This window comes from Serinus canaria, chromosome 6 (assembly GCF_022539315.1).
Source record: "Serinus canaria isolate serCan28SL12 chromosome 6, serCan2020, whole genome shotgun sequence".
NCBI lineage: Eukaryota > Metazoa > Chordata > Aves > Passeriformes > Fringillidae > Serinus > Serinus canaria.
The window spans coordinates 34,713,331-34,734,204 of NC_066320.1; the positions used below are offsets into that span (position 1 = coordinate 34,713,331).

At 55.6% G+C, this 20,874-nt stretch overlaps 1 protein-coding gene across 2 annotated transcripts in view; it reads left to right on the forward strand.

The window, feature by feature from the left end:
• The window catches only part of PWWP2B (PWWP domain containing 2B), a 46,931-nt gene extending 34,051 nt beyond the window's left edge, over nt 1-12,880 (forward strand). The window contains exon 3 of one of the 2 annotated variants that reach the window (XM_050976212.1): nt 12,348-12,880. The gene's annotated coding sequence lies outside the window, so the exon portion shown is untranslated. Of the gene's footprint in view, nt 1-4,488; nt 4,697-12,347 lie in introns of those variants that run through there. The other variant, XM_050976211.1, reaches the window with a different exon arrangement.
• The last annotated feature ends 7,994 nt before the right edge of the window (nt 12,881-20,874 follow it).

Genomic DNA, 20,874 nt, shown 5'->3' on the forward strand with positions numbered 1-20,874 from the left:
GGTATTGATGAGCCCTGAGGCTGCTCTCCCACATGTGACACTGGCTGTGCTGCAGAGTTGTGCACCAGACCCTCCTGCCTGGGCAGAGACTCAGTGCTGCAGACAATAATAATAGTAGTAGTAATAATAATAATAATAATAATAATAATAATAATAATAATAATAAATATAGTACCCAGCAGTTTAATTGAAAGGCCACATACAAATGGAAGGGTCACTATGTTTAGAACTCATAGAAGAAATGTTCTTCTCATTGTATCCAAAGGGATACTATTGTATCCCTTTGGAATTCACGTACAGAGAAGATTTAAGCACATAGCTTGGCTAGGATGAAAATAAAGTCTTTGGCAGGATCACTGTGTGTCCATTTATAGCATCTGGGGCTGTGCAGGCTCTGGCCAGTTGTATCTGCATAACCAAAGGGTCCACACCGGGCCGACCAGGATGGGCAGGGCATGGGGGCAGGGTGGGCAGGGAGCCAAATCTGACTGGGCAGCTGGGGCCACAGGCTGCCTTGGAAGCACAGCCAATCCTCAGGGAAGGTGTAGGGCCACAGGCTGCCTTGGAAGCACAGCCAATCCTCAGGGAAGGTGTAGGGCCACAGGCTGCCTTGGAAGCACAGCCAATCCTCAGGGAAGGTGTAGGGCCACAGGCTGCCTTGGAAGCACAGCCAATCCTCAGGGAAGGTGTAGGTCGAGACCAGGAAAATCGTTGGGTCGTGGCTTTTTGGTAAGGGTGAAAAGAGAAAAAGGAAAAAACCCAACTGCGTTATTTCTGGTCGCTCACCTCCGTGGCATTTACAGCCTGGGAACGGCCGCACGGCCAAGCGCATCCCAGCGCAGCCTCTGCCCCGCCCACGGGAGCATCATCATCCTCCTCCTCCTCCTCCCCTCCTCTCCTCCTTCTCCTCCTCCTCCCCGTGAGCCGCTCCTGCCGGGCACACCGAGTGCTGTGGAGCAGGAGGGAGCCTGACTGGTCCTTCCCCAAGGAGGGTTTGGTTTGGTTACAAAAAAAAAGAATAAATCTGCTGTTCTGCTTTTGTCCACAGCCCATGCCATGAAAATATCCAACTGATATATAAGAAAATATGGCTTAACATGTGCAGGGCTGTGTGCCACATCAAACCCCCTTTGGGAAAGGAGGGTTCCCCACAGCCCTGTCAGCTCCTTGGCCTCTCGGGTTTCTTTAGCCCCCTTGTGAGGGGGACAGACGCCCACGAGGCACACAGGAGGCTCCAGCTCATGTCAGGTTTCAAGAAATTTTGATAAATAAAAAGAAAAGCTTGGGAAATCCACAGGCTTCCCAGAGTGGCTGGTGACCAGGTCAGCCCTGCCCAGGTGCCCAGCTGGACTCACCAGGACAGGGCACAGTGCTGTCCCTACCCCTACACCCAGCCTGGCACTGTCACTATTGCACACTGGGGAGACTGGCATAACATTTCTGAAATTAAACACACTTTGGGCTTGAAACAGTGAAATGGCCCTTGTGCCTTGAGCTGGCAGTGCTCCCAGCCCTGGGGGTGGCAGAGGGGACAGAGTGGGGCCCTGCAGTGCCCCCGGTGCTGCCTGTGCCCCACAGCTGACACAGACCCACAGCCAGTGCCACCCACCCTGCCGGAGCCCTGGGGTTGAGCTGGGCCTCCAGCGAGGGGTGCTGCCCCAGCCTGCTGGGTTTATTGTCCCAGCCCCCCTCGGAGCCCAGCTGGGCTCAGGAGTCATCAACAGTGTGTGATTGATTGATTGCCCTCTGGGTTTGCAATAACACCCAGCTGAAGGCCTGAACCGGGATTTCTGTCAATCAGGGCGTCCAAAACCTGCTCACAGGCCACGTGAAAGGGCAGGATGGACTCAGAGCCCAGGTTAGATTGAGGGGCTGGCTTTGCACTCTTCAGGAGCACTTTATTTCCTCCTGGCCTCCTGCCTCCTCTTCCGATCCACAACAACAAATGTTTTGAAGAAGGAGAAGATGATCCAGTTCACCTCATCTCAGTGAAGTTGTTGTTTACAAGTACAGAGACAAGGCGGCTGCATGGAAGGGTCCCAAAACTCCAGTTCCTTGCAATAAAAATAGAATTTAGGGGACTTGCTGTGTAAAGTTGTTTTTGATAGCTATAAAAAGAAAATGGAAATGTTTCCTTTTGGTACATCTACATCCTTCCCACTAAATAAGTGATTTCCTTCTCTTCTTGCTGATTAGGAAGCTCTCCTCTGGAGGTTGGCTTTGATGTCTCAGGAAAAGAAAAATCAAATTAGCAAATCTACAGGAAAGAATTAGCATGGCCCCATTCCCTGGGCCTGGAATGAGGGATTAACCCTCTGCCTGATTCCTGCTGTCTTCAAGCAGGCCAAGGAAACAGGAGTGTAGTTGGCTTAGAGCTCCCCAAGGCCAGAGCACCGGGGCGATCAGGAATGCACCACTGCTCCAAGCCATGCCCCGAGCATCCTCCTGCACACCCTGCACACCCTGCACACCCTGCACATCCCCCTGCACATCCCCTGCACACCCTGCACACCCCCCTGCACACCCTGCACACCCTGCACATCCCCCTGCACATCCCCTGCACATCCCCCTGCACATCCCCTGCACACCCTGCACACCCTGCACACCCTGCACACCCTGCACATCCCCTGCACACCCCCCTGCACACCCTGCACATCCCCTGCACACCCTGCACACCTCCCTGCTCACCCTGCTCACCCTGCACACCCTGCACACCCTGCACATCCTGCACATCCCCCTGCACACCCTGCACACCCTGCACACCCTACACACCCTGCACGCCCTGCACATCCCCTGCACACCCCCCTGCACACCCTGCACATCCCCTGCACACCCTGCACACCCTGCACACCCTGCACACCCCCCTGCACACCCCCCTGCACACCCTGCACACCCTGCACACCCCCCTGCACACCCCCCTGCACACCCTGCACATCCCCTGCACACCCCCCTGCACACCCCTCTGCACACCCTGCCGAGGGCAGCCCCAGCCCCCTGCCCCAGGGCACAGCACCCACCCTCTGTGGGCTGGCACAGGGCATCACTCTCCACTCCTGGCTGGGTTTTGGGGCAGAAAAGAATTCCCACTCAAATTTATGTGAAACCAGGATTGTCCTTGACAGCCAAGCCCTCGTCGGGTGCCCGGGCTGGCTGCACCACATCCCCGTTTCCAGCCACACTGCTGGGACTGATCCCCGGGCCCTGCTGTGGGCTGGCAGGGACAGCAGGACCCACCAGCCCTCCCGAGCCAGGCAAGGGCAGCACATTCAAGGTCTGTGTGTGAGCACTGCTCTTCCATTCCCTCTCATTAAGCAAAGCCTCTGCCTTGTTTATCTGAGCTATAAATAGTTTTCCCGTGTCTGCATTTGCTCTCGCTGTGGTCACTGACAGGCAGAGTTGGGGTTTGGGGATGGGGTTTTAAACCTGATGGGGTTTTTGCCTATTGCTGCTGTCAGAAGGGAGTGCAAAACCAGATTAAATACATGGAGATTAAACAGAGAGATGTAGAAATGCGTCTATAAATAGTCCCAGGGCTGCTGGGGCAGCAGCAATGCACCGGGCAGCGGTGACGGGGACGAGTGCCGTGACCGCCGCTGGTGGCAGATGGGTCGTGCACGGTCCCTGCCTCTGGCAGCACCTCCAGGACCCTGCTGGCCCCTCCAGACACACAGACGGCTCGCCGGCAGCTCTGCACGCTGACCCAAACCTGCTCTGACCTCCGGCCCACGCAGGAGGCACCGGGTGCGGCTGGAGCAGGGCAGGCAGGGGCTGTGGCTCTGGGGGGCTGGTCTGCCCCTTCTGCCTTCCTGCTGCCTCTGCCCCAGGCCGGGGGGGCTGCTCAGCGCAGAGCCCCCACCCGGCAGGGAGCCCCTGGGCAGGAGGTGCCAGCCGGGAATGCCAGGGCGGAGGAGCCGAGGCCGATCCCTGCGCACAGCGCCGTGCCTGAGCAGGGCAGAGGAATTCTGGCTGATCGGCGCTGCTGGGCGGGGGAGCCTCTGGACAGGCCCGGGGAGGGAATTAGCATGTGGGTAATTCCCTGTCAGGGATTAGGAACACCTAAGGGTGGAGTCATGGAAAATGTGGAGAGCGGGCACACAGGCTGGAAAACCTGCTTGGCAAGAAATAACCTTGGGCTGCTGGAGGTGGATCTTTGGGAAGTGTCATTTATGGACGGGGCGGGGGGCACGGGCGGATTAGGGCTCTGTGAACAGACTCCTTTGTCTGCAGAAATGACTGTTGATAATGGAGATATTCCCCTCCCTCTTGGGTGTGTGTGTAAGCCCCACTGATGTGTTTGCACTGCCTGCTCCCTCCTGGAAACAGACCCACGTCCAGCACGCGTGTCCTGGCACTGCCAAGCCCTTCGCTTCCCCACTGCACTCACCTGCACCTGGCTGCCGCCTCCCTGCCGCCCCCCTGCCGCCTCCCTGCCGCCCCCCTGCCGCCTCCCTCCCTCTGTGACTCACGAACCATTTTTGCAAATCCCAGCAGCAGGAGGGAGGAGAAAACCCCAGGGCGCCCCGAGGGTCCCGCCTATTCCTGCAGCTGTCACCGGACCTGCAGCGCCAAACACACCTGCCGTGAGTCACCCTGGGAAGCTTTCCATTCCCATCTTATGCACAGGAAGAGAGGTGATCAGTTCGGCTACAGCTGGGCACAAATGTTTCACAAATAAAGGCTTTGGCATTTACGATCATCCAGGAGTTTGTTGAGGGACACTATATGACACATGGGGAAATGGAAATTTTTAAATGTGGTGAGTCTTAGGAAAATTAAGGAAGTGTTTCCTGGGGAATTTTTAACTTGTTCTCCTGGTCTCTTGGAGCCCTTTTAAGCACTAGAAGGAGCTCTAAGGTCTCCCTGGAGCCTTCTCCTCTCCAGGCTGAATAGCCACAGCTCTCTCAGGCTGTCTGGTGTCTGCATTGTCTTGAGTTTTTCTTTAATAATTTAATTTATCCCTTCAGATTTGCCCAGCCAACCCAGGTTGCTCAGGTACCCTGCCCTCGAGAGTGTGAGTTATCCCTGCCATTGCTCCCTGTGCAGCCACAGAGCAGATGAGCTCACACTGAGCATCCTGACCTCCCATGAGAGCCCTGACTCCTGACAGCTCTGTCACATTTCCACACAGCACAGTGGCCAAATCCACGTTTCTATGCCACGGTTGGTTTTAGTCACTTGTGATGATGTGAAATTTACCCTCCGAGCACAGCAGGCACTGGTGGGCAGGAGGGCAGCACCAGGGTTCCCGAGCCCTGGAGCCACCTGCTCCAGTGCTGCTGGGGGCTGGCGGGCACCAGGCTGTCCCAAATCTGTCCTAATCCCATCCCAATTCCATCCTGATCCCATCCCAATCCCATCCCCATCCCATCCCAAATCCATCCTGATCCCATCCCAATCCCATCCCCATCCCATCCCAATTCCATCCCAATCCCATCCCAATCCCATCCCCATCCCATCCCCATCCCATCCCCATCCCATCCCAATTCCATCCCGATCCCATCCCAATCCCATCCTGATCCCATCCCAATTCCCAGTGTCCCTGTGCTGACTGAGGGAGTTGTGACTCACATTTGCAAATATTTAGTCTTTAGTTTCAACCCCCGGATGCATATTTCTTAAAATCTTTACATTTCATCAAGCTAACTCTGAGTGTTACCTTTCCTTGGGTTTAATTTAATTCCTGCTTTTAGCTTTGTGTTTTGTAGTTACTTGCAGGAGAAGGGCTGCAGGAGACAATGCCTGGAGGAAACATCCAGGATCCAGCAGCAGGAGCCACCTCTCTGCCCTGACACAGCATCCCTGCAAGGGCCACTGGCCACCTCCTGGGACAGAGGAGAAAGTCACAGCAAGCCTCAGATTTTTCTGCAAGCTAAAAGCAGACAGATTAACAACATCTTCAGAGAGAGGGAAAAAAAAGGAGCTGCATAACACATAATTCAGGGATGCAGTTTCAAAGTCTGGAGGTGAAAATGAGAGCTGAAGGCTCTGCGAGGCTCATCTGTCACTGAAACCCTGCTGGTGACTAAGGAAAATGTCCAACCCAGAAATGTAAAAGTCATGAATCATTCCTGAAAGTCAGAAAATGTTTCCTAACTTGTATGACTTCAGACAGCCCTCAGCATCCTGTTTGCCCCTGGCCTTTGTTCCAGGGCAGTGACTCAGGATCCATGGGAAGAGTCACCCCAAGAGTATGGAGGCACAGAGCTGAGCTTTGAAAAACTCTCCGAGGGCAGACAGGGTTTTTTCCAAAGTGTTTGTGTGTGTTGCTGCTTGCCTGTCACTCGCCTGGGAGAGGGAGGAATATCCATCCCTTATTTCCCAGGGCCCTGGCACGTGGCTGCTGAGGTTGGCACGGCAGCAGTGTGGAGCAGCAGGTACCCACTGGGCACTGCCACACCCCAGCATGATCCCCACTGCCAGGCACGGGGTTAGCTTACTTGTGCAGGTATTTTTATGGGTGTACATATATAGACACAGACAGAGCAGTGTTTGTGTGCATGTGTATGCACATCTACATGGATACATAGCTCCCTGTGGTTTTACAGAAAAATGTGAGAGCTCCTGGCCACAGTGACTTTGCAATTTCAAACATCCCTGTTCAGAGATGGAGGAAATAACTTGTGACTAATTTGATTGGAGCAGAATGGGGCTTCAGTTCCCTGCAGGAGTTCTGGGAGTCAGGACTGGCTCAGTGGGTCTGTTCCTCCCCTGCAATCCACACTGAGATGGTTCAGACCTGCAAAGGAGAAATCACTGGTGGGAACTTGGGCACCAGCCCAGTGTCTCTCTCCTTCCCAAGGCCACAGGCTGCAGCATCAAATAACCCCTAAAGCAAAGGCACCTCTTCTCTTGGTGGTTGTCAGTGTTTCTTCCCTCATGCAGAGCCCTAGAAATTCTCCACTGGAACCAAATGAATTCAGGCTGCTGAGAACTCTCCTGCCTTTTGTGGGAGCCTTGGACCCACAGGATCTCGGAATCCCAGAGCAAAACCCAGTGACTGCCCATCCATTGGGGAAAATGTCGTGTATCATGATGGCCCCAGCTGAGGGGAGCCTCAGGCTGTGCTGGGCTCCCCGTTTCCAGACAGCCTGGCTGTACAAATGCCAAGGAACTGATATTACTTATGGAATTGTGCTTTATAAGAGATGCAAAAGGAGGTGATTCCTGCCTCGTCCTTCAGGTTGAGAAGTAATTGCTTCACATAACAGATCCTCCCCTGGGATTCACTTATGCACTTCCATTTGCTGCAGCTGCAGGAAAACCCAGCAGCTCCCCAGCCTCGGTGGTGCTGCCCAGCCCCAGAGCCAGCACGTGGGCAATTCTCACTCGTGGGGCTGGTGGCAGCCCCCCAGCACAGCCCTCCTGCTGATCCACCTTCATTGCCCCAAAATGATCATTTTCCTCCTGCTCCCACCAGGACCCCTGGTTTCAGCTAGGAAAGCCTTGCCTGGGTTCTCAGCTAAAATCCCTGGAGCCCCTACCTGCTCCAGGGCCACTGCAGGGACCCGGGGTGTTGGCAGGTGAGTGTGGCTGGGTGGGAAGGTCCCTGTGTGCAAGGGGGGCAGACAGAGCCCAGAGCAAAGCCGTGTCTGGGGTGAGAGGTGCTGATCCCCTCATTGCCCCCGGCCCCACACGGACACCGGCCTCGGGCTGGCACAAATATCAGCAGAGCTGATCACACACGGCTGGCAGGGGGAAGCGTCCTCCCGGGGAATTAATTGGAGGGAATGTGGAGGCAGTGACCATGATATGCAAATCAGGATGAATCAGAGCCGGGGAGAGATGAGTTCTGTGCTGCTGCAGTGCAGGCACAGGCTGCTGGGGTCAGGGCTGGGCGGGATGGAGTGAGCCAGGGTCACCGCCAGGGCTCCTCCATCGGCCCTCCAGCGATCCAGAGATCTGCTCCATCCTTGGTGGGAGGAATAGGGGCGCTCTTGCCTTCCCACCGGCTTTTACCTGATGGTTATTGTCATGCAAGGAGCCATTGCTCATTGTGGGTTTCTACATCGAGAAATGCAAATTTCATTTCTTGTGGGAGACAGTTAAAAAATGCTCCTCAACAGTTACCCTTGTTAATAGCTCTTTAATTCTCTAATGAATATTTATGAATGGTTGCCTGAAAGCAATGAACCTTGGACTGTATAGACTGATACTGATTGTGTTTGAAATTAAAAGAACAGTGATTTTTTTTCCCTTTTGGTGGAAAAGCTGAACAAGAGGAAGACAGCCCCATATTCCGAGTGGGATTTTTAAATTATGGCAGGTAATGAATTATTGAAACATCTCTTACCAGAGATGTGCCTTAAGGACGGTGATTTGAAGGCATACCAGCAGTGTGTGCCCATTCTGGGGACCCAGTTGTGTCCCTGCACCCCCAGGCAGCCCCACTTTTCCCCCTCAGAGACCCCCTCCCTGTCAGAGCCCTGTCCTGCTGAGCCCTCAGTGCTGCTGCTTCCAGCCCCTGCAGGGAACCTTGTGACAGGCAGTAAAACCTGAGGGTTCAGGCACTGGGGCCCTGTCTTTGGCTCGTGGGCTGTGACTCCTTACCCAGAGCCCAAGGTTTTCATGGTGCTCCCAGATGGGTTCTTGCTTGTCTGACTGCATTTCCAATGGACTGTGGAAATCTCCTTATTAGTGTGACAGTGGCACATCCCCGTGGCTGTGATTCCTGCCTGCCATGTCCTGGGCTGAGGCTTGGCACTGAACACAGCCCTTGAACTCAGGGCAGTGCCACAGCCCCAGGAGCACAGCCCTGAGCTCAGGGCAGTGCCACAGCCCCAGGAGCACAGCCCTGAGCTCAGGAGAGTGCCACAGCCCCAGGAGCACAGCCCTGGGCTCAGGAGAGTGACCCAGCCCCAGGAGCACAGCCCTGGGCTCAGGGCAGTGACCCAGCCCCAGGAGCACAGCCCTGAGCTCAGGGCAGTGCCACAGCCCCAGGAGCACAGCCCTGAGCTCAGGAGAGTGACCCAGCCCCAGGAGCACAGCCCTGAGCTCAGGGCAGTGCCACAGCCCCAGGAGCACAGCCCTGAGCTCAGGAGAGTGACCCAGCCCCAGGAGCACAGCCCTGGGCTCAGGGCAGTGACCCAGCCCCAGGAGCACAGCCCTGAGCTCAGGAGAGTGACCCAGCCCCAGGAGCACAGCCCTGGGCTCAGGGCAGTGCCACAGCCCCAGGAGCACAGCCCTGAGCTCAGGAGAGTGACCCAGCCCAGGAGCACAGCCCTGGGCTCAGGGCAGTGACCCAGCCCCAGGAGCACAGCCCTGAGCTCAGGAGAGTGACCCAGCCCCAGGAGCACAGCCCTGGGCTCAGGGCAGTGACCCAGCCCCAGGAGCACAGCCCTGAGCTCAGGGCAGTGCCACAGCCCCAGGAGCACAGCCCTGAGCTCAGGGCAGTGCCACAGCCCTAGGAGCACAGCCCTGGGCTCAGGGCAGTGACCCAGCCCCAGGAGCACAGCCCTGGGCTCAGGAGAGTGCCACAGCCCCAGGAGCACAGCCCTGAGCTCAGGGCAGTGCCACAGCCCCAGGAGCACAGCCCTGAGCTCAGGGCAGTGCCACAGCCCCAGGAGCACAGCCCTGAGCTCAGGGCAGTGACCCAGCCCCAGGAGCACAGCCCTGGGCTCAGGGCAGTGACCCAGCCCCAGGAGCACAGCCCTGAGCTCAGGGCAGTGACCCAGCCCCAGGAGCACAGCCCTGAGCTCAGGGCAGTGACCCAGCCCCAGGAGCACAGCCCTGAGCTCAGGAGAGTGACCCAGCCCCAGGAGCACAGCCCTGAGCTCAGGAGATGTGACCCAGCCCCAGGAGCACAGCCCTGGGCTCAGGGCAGTGACCCAGCCCCAGGAGCACAGCCCTGGGCTCAGGGCAGTGCCACAGCCCCAGGAGCACAGCCCTGGGCTCAGGGCAGTGACCCAGCCCCAGGAGCACAGCCCTGGGCTCAGGGCAGTGCCACAGCCCCAGGAGCACAGCCCTGAGCTCAGGGCAGTGACCCAGCCCCAGAGCTCAGGGCAGTGACCCAGGCACAGCCCCAGCCCCAGAGGCTCGGTGGGACAGACAGGGTCTGTCCATCCCTGCAGGGAGCTCAGAGCTCTGGGCACTGCTGCCACTGTGGTGCAGGTCACAGGGATTGGTTTGTCTGGGCACCCTTTGCTGGGCACTCTTTTCCTTCAATGCTCTTGTTTCTGCTGGGTTTGAGCATCAAGAAAGCAAATAGCCTTTTTTTGGATGGGTTTGAGGAGTGTGGATGTGAGGAGGAAACATCAAACACTGGCAGTGGTTTTTCCAAGGGGTGCCAGGTGAGCTCACCTGCAGGAGCACTTCCAGCCCTCGCCCTGCTGGTTGCAAACCGGTTGGGTAGGAGAGGCAGGGCCAGGCTTGCCCGAGGGCACTGCCAGGGCACAGCGCCCTGGGGACAGCCTTCCCAGGCAGGGTGGGGTCAGCCCCACAGCCCCTCAGCCCCTCTGCCCTGCCGTGCAGTGCCCCAGCCTGCGGGCAGTGCCCTGCTCGCCCCGGCGTGCTCCGGACATTGCCAACACCCTCCAGGCTTCTGTCACCTGCTGGCTCCCTCTGGCTGACATGGAGAAGATCCCAAGGCACAGTTTTGTCACCACAACTTCTACAAAATGCCAGAGAAGCTGATGTGAGGAACTGTTGGCTTCCACACTGGATCAGCTTTAAAAGAACAGCAATTTAAATCATAGTAAATGTGGGTTTGGTGCTCACTAAAAACCAAGCCAAGAGGGATGCAGGGAGCCTGTTTGCTCCAGAATTCTATTCCAGAATATTCTGGAACATCCATATATCAGAACTTATTCCCAGAATTTATTTTTTTTTACCCTTGAGGACATGAAAACCCAGCAGTTTGTAAGTGCAAAGTGGCTGTTTGCAAACAGGAGCAGCACAGTGGGTCCAAACCCATCTCCACATTCGTGATCAATGCAAATTAGGTTGGAATGGGAGTTGTTAAAGGGCCAAAGTCAATGTCCATCTGAGTCTCAGACTGGGTTTCTCTGATAACATCCATCCATATTTCCTTTAAATTTACTTTATTCCGCATGGGACTTCATGGAAAGCAGGTAAGAAATAGCTGCTCTCCCAGTGCAGAGCAGCACACACGAGCACAGTCACATTGGTTGTTACATATTAAGCTCCTTTATGTTCAGTATTAAAGTCAGTGGAACATTTCTCCCTGGAATAGTTTCAGTGGGAGGGTGAATCTTTCACTAAATTGTGCTTCTAAAATGGGAATTTGAAATGAAAGATTTTAAATCAGAGTTTCATGCTGAGATTTCCAACTGCTGGGACAGCTCGTTTAGCTGTTGTTGAGCTGAAGTCTTGTGAAACTGCTCCGTGTCTCCACTTCCCACCCTCATTTTGGATAAAACTGAAGGTCAGAATGGCAACATTTCCCACGGGAGATTCCCCTCTGGCTGGGTTAATTCCTTGCCACGCTGCTGAAGGCAGGTCACCACATGCCAATGGAGAAAATGACAGTAATCCTTCTGGCAATGCAGCTGCAGAGGGAAACTGAGGCAGGAGCAGGCCAACAGCACCAGGCTCCAGTCCATCCTAGTGCTTCCAGCCCCTCCAGCCCCTCCAGCCCCTCCAGCCCTTCCAGCACCTCTCCCATCTCCAGCACAGGTCAGCAGACACCCGGGTGGCCCTGGGTGCCCGAGTAGGTGACACCTCCTGCCAGCACAGCGTGTAGGACACCCCCCCTTCCCTGCCCAGAGAGCACCAGGGCACAGCCCTCGCTGGGGGCTGACTTTGCAGAAATAACCTGGAAGTAAAACAACCTCTCCAAGCTGCCTGACCCTGGGGCTGTGAGCGCTGCTGAGCCCAGTGCCCCTGGCCAGCCCCAGTGGGCCCCCTCCAGCCTGCTCAGGAGCCCATTTCAGCCCAGCCCAGGGCTGTGTCTGACAGCCTGGGAGAGAGAGGTGGCTGCCCCAGCTGCCACAGACAAGTTTCTGCAGGCAGCTGGGTGCATCTGTACCCAGGTAAGTTGAGCGAGCACTGCTGCACTTCAGAGTTTGTCATCTGTGCCCCCCGTGCCCAGCTGAGGATCCCAGTGTTTCCAGGCTGGTTTCCACTGAGCTGTGCCAGTTCTTGCTGCCTGTGCATGCAGTCTGTGCTCCTGGAGAATGGCTCCTGCCTTTAAGGTGCAGGTCACTCACACCACAGGTTGTAAATCCAGGGGTTTCCAAAACCTGGGCTGCAGAAGGCAGAGCTGCTGGTAGGTTCTTCTTCATCTATCATCAAATTAACTAAATAATAATGAAAATAACAAATCAGGAAATACAAGTGCAAGAATTCAAGTTCTCTGGAATCTTACAAGAAAAATCTCCTTTTGCTTTCAGGTTGCACTGGAGTCCAGTAACTTCTTGGAAGGGCTCAGGGTTAAAAGGAAGCTCTTGAGCAGCATGTTTCTATTCAGAAATCATTAAGGCTTCCAGGGAGACATCTCAGAGGGGTCCCAGGAACTGAGGCCACCTCTGGTAACAGGGCTCAGACCCCAGTTACAGAATGCATGCCTGGGACTGGGATGGACTGTAACCAGTGAGATCTACAGAGGTGAATTTATGAAACTGAGAAGGCCCACTATTGAGTTTCCTTTGTCTGGTTTATTTATTAACACACTGAACCTTCATATGAACAGCTGTATTGATTTCTGAAAATCACCAAATAAAATTTAGACTATTTCCTAGGAACAGAAGAGAAAACACAAAGAATGCTGGGCTGTGCATGGCCAGGCTGTGACAGGTGCTGAGCAGCTTTTGCACATGTGTTCATTTCCTTTTCCTTTGTTTCTATCCTCGTTGCTTTTCCACTGGAAGACTGAGTTTACCTAATAAATACTTTTCTTTTCTTTAGCTCCACCAAAGTTGTCCCACTGGTTGTTGGTATCACTGCTCAGAGTCAGCCCTGCCAAGGGAGGCTGGAGCCCTTCTCTCCCTGCCCGGTGCTCCCTTGGGTTCCCCTGCCCGGAGGGGGTGCCCAGGGAGCGCTGGGAGCAGCCGTGCTGCGCTGGACCTGCCGCTGGAAACACGGCCCAGAGCTGCGCTGCCAAAGACAAAGGAGAGGGCAGTGATCCACAGAGCTGCCTGGGCACCGTGCCACCCTCGTGTCACTGCCCATGCACTGTCCTGACCGTCCCCAGGCCAGACGAGCAGAGCTCCGCGTGTGTCCCGCACCCCCCGAGTCACAGCCCAGACTGCCGGCTCTGGGGGCGATTCCTGGCACGGCTGGGCACAGCTGGGGCACGGATGGGCACGGATGGGCACGGCTGGGGCACAGCTGGGGCATGGCTGGGGCATGGTTGGGACACAGATAGGCATGGATGGGCATGGATGGGCACGGATGGGACACTGATGGGGCATGGCTGGGGCACGGCTGGGCACGGATGGGGCACAGCTGGGCACGAATGGGGCAGGGCTCGCTCCGTGGGACTGGCCCTGTGTCCCGAGCAACTCGCGGTCTTTGCGCAACCTGAGGCCATCCCGAGCAGGGAAGGGTGTGGGGGACTGTCCTTCAGCCCAGTCACTGTCGCTGTGTGTGGGATGGCATGGCATGGCATGGCATGGCATGGCATGGCATGGCATGGCATGGCATGGCATGGCATGGCATGGCATAGCATGGCATGGCATGGCATGGCATGGCATGGCATGGAGCGGTGGGATGGGAGCGGTGGGATGAAAGAGGTGGGACAGAGAAGTGGGATGGGATGGGATGGGATGGGATGGGATGGGATGGGATGGGATGGGATGGGATGGGATGGGATGGGATGGGATGGGATGGGATGGGATGGGATGGGATGGGATGGGATGGGATGGGATGGGATGGGATGGGATGGGATGGGATGGGATGGGATGGGATGGGATGGGATGGGATGGGATGGGATGAGCAGGGACAGCCCCTCCACGCCCCCTGCCCAGCGCACGGCTCACGCTGCAGCAGCGCTGTGCCTGAAGTGCTGCTGTCTGCATATCCTTCCTGCCAGAGAATATTCCGAACGTGCTGATGAACTGGAAAGTGCTGGATCAGGAGCCTGGCCGGTGTCCCAGCAAGAGGCTGTGTGTGACCCAAGGCAGCCAGTGTCCCCCTCAGCTCCCACCTCCTGAGCACCGAGCCCTCTCTCCCCTCAGCAGGGGTGACAGCTGCACTGTGAAACACTGACGATGGCCACTGATGGATAAAATATTCCCTGGATTTCAGGGGCACCTTTCCGAAACAGAAATTAGTGTTTCATGCACCTGACAATGTTCTGACCCTGAACAGGGCTGCTTTTTGGGGTGTTTTAGCTCTCAGGATGGCATGGAGACACATGGGAGGGAGGAAAACAAACAAAGAAACCAAAACACCCCAAAATTTCAGAGCAGCTGTTGGTAGCTTAGTGCTGGTATTTTACTGCTGGATTCTATAAAGGGTGCAAGGAAAGGACTCTGTTTTTATGGCATCATGAGGAACCTGCCTCTTCCTTGTGTTTTCTGTGGGTATTCAGCTTTTGCAGATGTCTGAAATCGAGGGACTGTGGCAAAGCACATGGCTGGTTATTACAGGTTTTTATCACTACCAAAAAGATCTGCAGAGGGAGAACTTGTCTCACTAAATTCATGGTGCTCTTTGGCTGGGAAGGAAGGCCAGCCCTTGGGATTAAAGCCTGGATCAAATTGTGCTCTCTCTCCAATTTGGTGCAGTGAAATGCTAAATATACTACAAGGCTCTTTCTCGTGGGATCCATGGCAAGTCCCTTCAATCCTGTCATCCGTTCTGTCACTGTCACCATTTCCCAGAGCTCATTTGGGGCAGTCAGAGGTTTCTGGTGCAGGAAAACATCCTGTTTTTCCTTTCAGCTGGATCACTGGAGGGTTTCCAGCCGGTCTGGGAGCTGGATGGGATGTGGTGAGTTTGTGCTGAGCTCTTCCTTGATGCTGGAGTGACAGGAGGCTGCTCAGCTTCAGGTTTGCTTTGGTGTGGCCTGAAGGCATAAATCAGAGTGCTCTGGGTGCCCGACTGCCAGAACAGCCCTGCCAGGCTGTGCATAACCTGCCTGACCCTGCTTTCCCCAGGACCAGCAAGGAGAGGTACAAAGCTGCCACCAACACATTGCAGATCTCACAGCGAGTCTTCAGTGGTCTCTGCAATCTCAGCTTTGATTCCTTGGCAAGTCCTTCCTGCTGGATTTGAGTTGCATCCCATAATGTCTGGGTGTCCTGGTTTAGGACAAATTAGGGGAAATCTCCGAAAGGGAGTCCCCTAAAACAAACCTCCAACCACCCCTCCCCCAATACCGGGTTCGGGAAGGAATTCCTCGGAGGAGCAAAGTGGAAAATAAAACCTATTTAATAACAAGTAACAAAGGAACACTCCCCAACACAAGAAAAGAAAAAGAAACCAGGCAGTGTTGTGGAGGGTGCTGATCTTCTTCTCGCAGACTCCGGGGGGTCCTGGACGTCCCAGGTCAGGTCCGGAGCCGGTACGGTATCTTCAGGGGAGGGTAAGAAAGAGGGAAAGGGAAAAAAAAAAAGAAGAGCGCAAAAGAAAGCAAGCCAGCCAAGCTAAGCAGCAGCAGCAAGCAAAAGCAGAAGCAGCCAGCAAGCTAAGCAGCAGCAGCAGCCCAGCCAAAAGCAAAAGCCGAGGTGCCCGGTCACCCTCACCCCCCCTCCCCGCCCCGCCGTGGCAAGACGGCCGGGGGGGAGGGGGGGAAGAAAGGCCAGACACAACACACGATATTGGGATAAAGGCTGTCACCCCACGACACTGGGGAAACACAGTTCTGCTCCAGAGGTTCATCAGAACCGACCTGTGAGAGGCTGGTGGGCCAGAACTTTCCCTGTGCTGGGAATGTGCTGCCCTGAGAGCTGTGGTCCCTCACAAAAAGCACTTCAGGCCCACACACCAGCCTGCTCTCAGCAGCGAGGGGAATGCCAAGGGCTTTGTTAAAGAGCTGTTTAGTCGCAGGGCAGAGGGGAGGGATGGGAGAGCAGCACAGACAGGACAGATTGTCCTGCCCTGCAGGGAGACTGGGATCTGTGGAGCACGTCCTGGGACCTGCTCATGCTGCGAGCTCTGGGGTGAGAGCTGTGCCAGGGCAGGGCTTTGCCGATGCTGCTGTGACCTTGTGTGTGTGACAGGGCATCGGCCCGGCGGGCAGGGGGAGGGCCAGCGGCACAGCTCAGCCCTGCCCGGGGGTGCCCAGCCCGGGAACCTTCCAGGGATGCAGGAACGGGACGGGTGATGCTCCACCGGTGCCAGGCTCCCTGGCCCCGTCCTTACTGTGCCAGATGAGTCAGGCTCGTTGTGCTGCAGCACAAATCAGTGGTTCAAAGAACTTTTGTTTAACCCTGCCATTGCTGAGGGCGTTTTCCCTCGGTGCCAGTGATCCTCACCTCTCCAGCCTGCGCTGCTCCACCCCAGCCCAGGGCCTGCAGCACCCCCGGGCACCCCGGGCTGAGAATGGAGCAGGATGGCCAAGGCTCCCCGGTGCCACCCCTGGCATCTCCCAGCAGGGGGACCTTCTGCCGGGACATCCCCCACAGCTCTGGGGCCTGTTTGCTGCTGCTCAAGTGTGCAGTGCTGAACCCAGCCCAGCAGACACAGCCTGCATTAATTTTGCTGCAGTCTGGTGCATTAATACAGTAATTATTAACTATTATAAATAATTTTTATGAGATTTTGATCAATAACATCTTGTATCGTAAAAATAGACCAGGAAGATAAGAAGGCACAAAAACATGAGTGCCAAAGAAGCTACTTTAATTTCCTAATATATTTCATGCTGTTAATTTACAAGAAAACTGTTGCTGTGGGGATTGAAGGATTAAATTGCAGCTGCAGGATGAAATTTCAAATGAGGTAATGTTTTTCTCCAAATTGTTTGGAGCAGAACTTGTGCTGGCTCTTCTGGAGGCTGCATTTCACTTGTAAAATTCAAGTATGCATGCAAAGGGCAGCACTTCAGTCCTGGCTGTGTCTATCAGGCACTGAGACTTTGGTTTGTTTTCATGGCTGAGCAGAATGAGTGCAAGGGACAGTCAGGAGCAGGGTCTGTGAGCCCTGCTGGGGGGTGGAGCAGGGATGCCATGCAGGGAGCAGTGACAGGGGCTCTGCAGCTCCTGGGGAGCCACAGGATGTGTGCCTGCAGCACTGCCAAGCACTGACCCGTGTCCCCAGGAGCCACATCCACGTGGCTTTTTAATCCTTTCAGGGATAAGGACTCCACCACTGCCCTGGGCAGCTGTGCCAGAGCCAGACAGCCCTTTCCAAGAAGAAATTTTCCCTAATATCCAACCTCCTCTTGTCCTGTTGCCTGTTCCTTGGTAGGAGAGCCCCCCAGATACTCCCATGAAATCCCCAGAGAGCTCTTAAACCAGTGAGAAACCAGGCAGTGACAGAAGCTTAGAGGGTTTTTTTTAAAATCCCTGAACAGAAAGTTTCGGGGGTGTTGGACAGGGTTGGTTAGAGCTGTTGAACAAAACCCTTGTTTTCTGCCCAATAATCAAACCTGACTGAACAAAAGGCTCTTGGGAGCCCCGGGGACTGGTGAGAGTGTGGGGCTGCATCCGGCTTGAAGCTGGTGAATCTCAGCAGCTGGAACACATGTGGCTAATTCCAGAAATGAGCAGGGACGTGCTGGGCTGGAGGGGCGGCTCGGGGCCCCGGGGCTCACGGCGGCGCATCCCGGCCGCGTTCGCGCCGTGCCGAGCATCCCATCTCCTGGCCGCAGCCTGGAACAGCAGCGAGAGCTCGGCAGGGCAGGGCGCCGCTGCGGCTGCCGCGGAAAGCACGCTCCGCTCTCCTGTTTCGTTTGCACACAGTGATAATGCTCTGGGAAATTAGGGGGTTTTTTGTTGTTGTTGTTGTTGTTGGTTTGTTGGTTGGTTTTTTGGGGTTTTGATTGTTTGTTTGTGTTTGTTTTTGTTTGGGGTTTTGTTTGTTTATTTTTGTTTGTTTTGTTTTGGGGCTTGTGTTTGTTTGTTTTGTTTGCGGGGTTTTTTGTTTTGGTTTGGTTTGGTTTTTTTTTTTTTGTAGAGAGGGAAGAGTGGTTTGACTTCCTCCTCTGACCCACAGACCCTGGAGAAGAGCTCGGGAGCTGTCAGGGCGCGTCCCTCGGGCCGTGGGGCTGCAGAGCTCAGGCAGGGCCCTGCACAGGGCTCCCTGCCCTGGGGAATTGCTCGCAGCGGCAGAACTGCAGCTGAAGCCCGGGGTCTGCTCGTCCCGGCACGGCGGGGATGGAACCCAGAGCCAGAACCAAGGACTTCCCGCAGAGGGTCTCCAGGAGCTCCTGAGCAGGACCTGGGCCCTCGACCTGCTGGGGCTGGGGTGGTGCCAGGTCCCCCCGTGCTCTCCTTCCCTGTCAGCTCTGCTCTGCTCTGAGCCCTCGCTGCGCTGCAGCCGCCAGCTGTGGCCAGGTGGTGACTCGTGCCCAGGTGGGTACCTGATGTCACACCACGCCACCCGGGCTGCTCCTGCTCCTGCTCCCCCTGCCTTCAGGAGGTGCCTGGTGGCTGCAGTGCCACCTCCTTGAGTGGAGGCATGTCCTGCTCAAGAAAATGTTATGTTCGGCCAAAATTTTGAAAGAACATTTTAACTTTTGGTGAGTTTCCAAGAAGGAAATACTAGCTGCATCTCATCTTGTCCTGAGAGCAAAGGTTCACAGAGCTCCTGCCCTCATAATAGAAGTTAGATTTGTTATCCTTGAGTGTCACAGAGCACATGCAGCTGTATCCATGGATGCATCCATGAAAACAGAAGCCAGACACAGCTATCCAGCACAGGGGACAGGGAAGCCCTCAACCCACACAGAGCAGGGATTCAGCAGTGCTCAGTGCCTGCAGTGCTGACTCGTGAGTCCTGCAGACCCACAGCTCCCAGTCCCCTGCTCCGGCTGCCCTTGCTTGGCAGCTGCAGGCTGCTGGCTGCCCTGTGCCCGCAGGACTGACTGCTTGGAGCCACGAGCCCTTTGAGTCACGTGCCAGGAGGACTGAGCTGGGCATGATGCACGTTTTCTACAGAGCAATCAGCCCTTGCTGCAGCAGCTCTGGTACACAAAGTCAGCAGCCTTTTCTCTCAGCAGCAGGAGGCTGGGGACAGGGGATGTGGGCATGGAGCAGAGGGGAGGGAGGTGCTGCCAGCTCTGCCACCCGTGCTGGGAGGATTCAGGACCTCGGTGCCCTCTGCTGCAGCTCCAGTCAACACAAATGCAGGGGAGCTTTGGGAAGGCCAGAAGAGCACGCACACAAAAGGAAATGGTGCTGTTCAGCTAAGCACACCTTGTCCTGCTGGCAAAGCTGCCTGTGGCTGTGTCTGTCCAGCCTGGCAGCCCAGGAGCGCCTGCCCTCACTGTGGGCACAACAGGGCTTGTGCCAGCTGCTCCACGCCCTCCAGAACAGCTGTCACTTCAGGGGGCAGATGGTGCTTCACCCACACACCAGCTGCTCCTGCCAGGACATGTGTGTGAAGGATGGGGCTGGCACCCATGGCACGAGGTGCTGGGACAGAGCTGCTCTGGTGGCTGAGCACATCCGTCCAGCAGAGAAATGGAGAACACAAGGTATTCTTGGCTTTCAATATTTAAAGGTCTGGTTCCATAGCCCTAAAGTAGCAGTTTTCCTTTCAATGAAACACCACAGTAGCTTGGGAGTGCCCAAAATAATCCATTTCCTAGTCCACATCTTAGAACTGAGTAAGCAGATGAGCCCCAGAGGGATAAAGCCTGCCGTGAATGGGATGGTGGGCTCGGGATATTTGGGGTCTCCTGAACACTGGGGCACCTGTGCCCCCCTCTAATGAGGGAGGCCTTTGTGGCAATCAGCCTCCCCTGAATTGCTGTTAATTGCCTCCAGGGCTCTGCTTCCCAGATGACACCATGTAAAACAGTTTGTGAGCAGAAGTGGAGCACTGGTTAACCTTCAGCAGGGATTGGGGTGGGATGAACTCACAGCATGTGGGGAGAGAAATGCTCAAAGGACCTGGGCAAGGATAAGGCCAGGGCTGTGGCAGCGGCCCTGGTGGTGATGGCTCTGCTGACAATGGCTCCAGGGATGATGGCTCTGGTGGCAGTGGCTCTGCTGGTGATGGCTCTCATGCTCACCACTCACCACCCAGTGGGAAGGGGGAGAGCAAGGCGTGGATGAGTTCAAGGCTGGGACTTGCCTCGGCTCTGCCCAGAGCTGGTTTGCTCTGCACTGCAGACTGGTCAGCAGCATTCAGGGAGTGCTGAGACTGAAGTGGTGCCTACAGCTGCGTCTGCCAAGGCAGCACTTTGTCCCTGCAGTCCCTCCATGCCTCTGCAGGCTGCAGCTCATCTGGAGCACCCACCCTGGGCTGGGGGTAAAATTGGATTGTAGGTGTGTGTCTGCGTGGCTGTAGCTCTGCTCTGCCCTGTGAAGTAGGAGCAGAAATAACTCCCTCAGGAGACCCCCTTTGCTATTTTTCAGGCATGAGTCTCCAGCCACAAAGCAGAACAGATAATTAAATGTGAGCTTCTGCAGACAAATGAGGCACTGAGACCCACTAATTATGTGTCTCCACCCAGCCCCCCTGCCCCAAGGTCCCGCAGCCAGGCTGCACTGGGTGGCTCAGGACAGCCTCTGTGTGGCCCCAACCCCTCCCAGGCACACACCCACAGACAGGGTTACAGCTGCCCAGTCGTTTTGGGAAACCCAAAGAAACAAAATTACACTTGGAAGCATTTGCAAGCAGAAATGGGGAGGTTTGAATCCACATCAGTCTCTGCCGTGAGGGCGCTGCTGGAGAGAGACTGGCAATGGCACAGGCACTACCCACACATGGCACTGCACATATTCCCTTGCTTTCTGATCCCAGGGCCTTTGCTGGTAAAAACATGTGTTGTTTTATGTTCCTCTGACACACAGGACTGAAGAG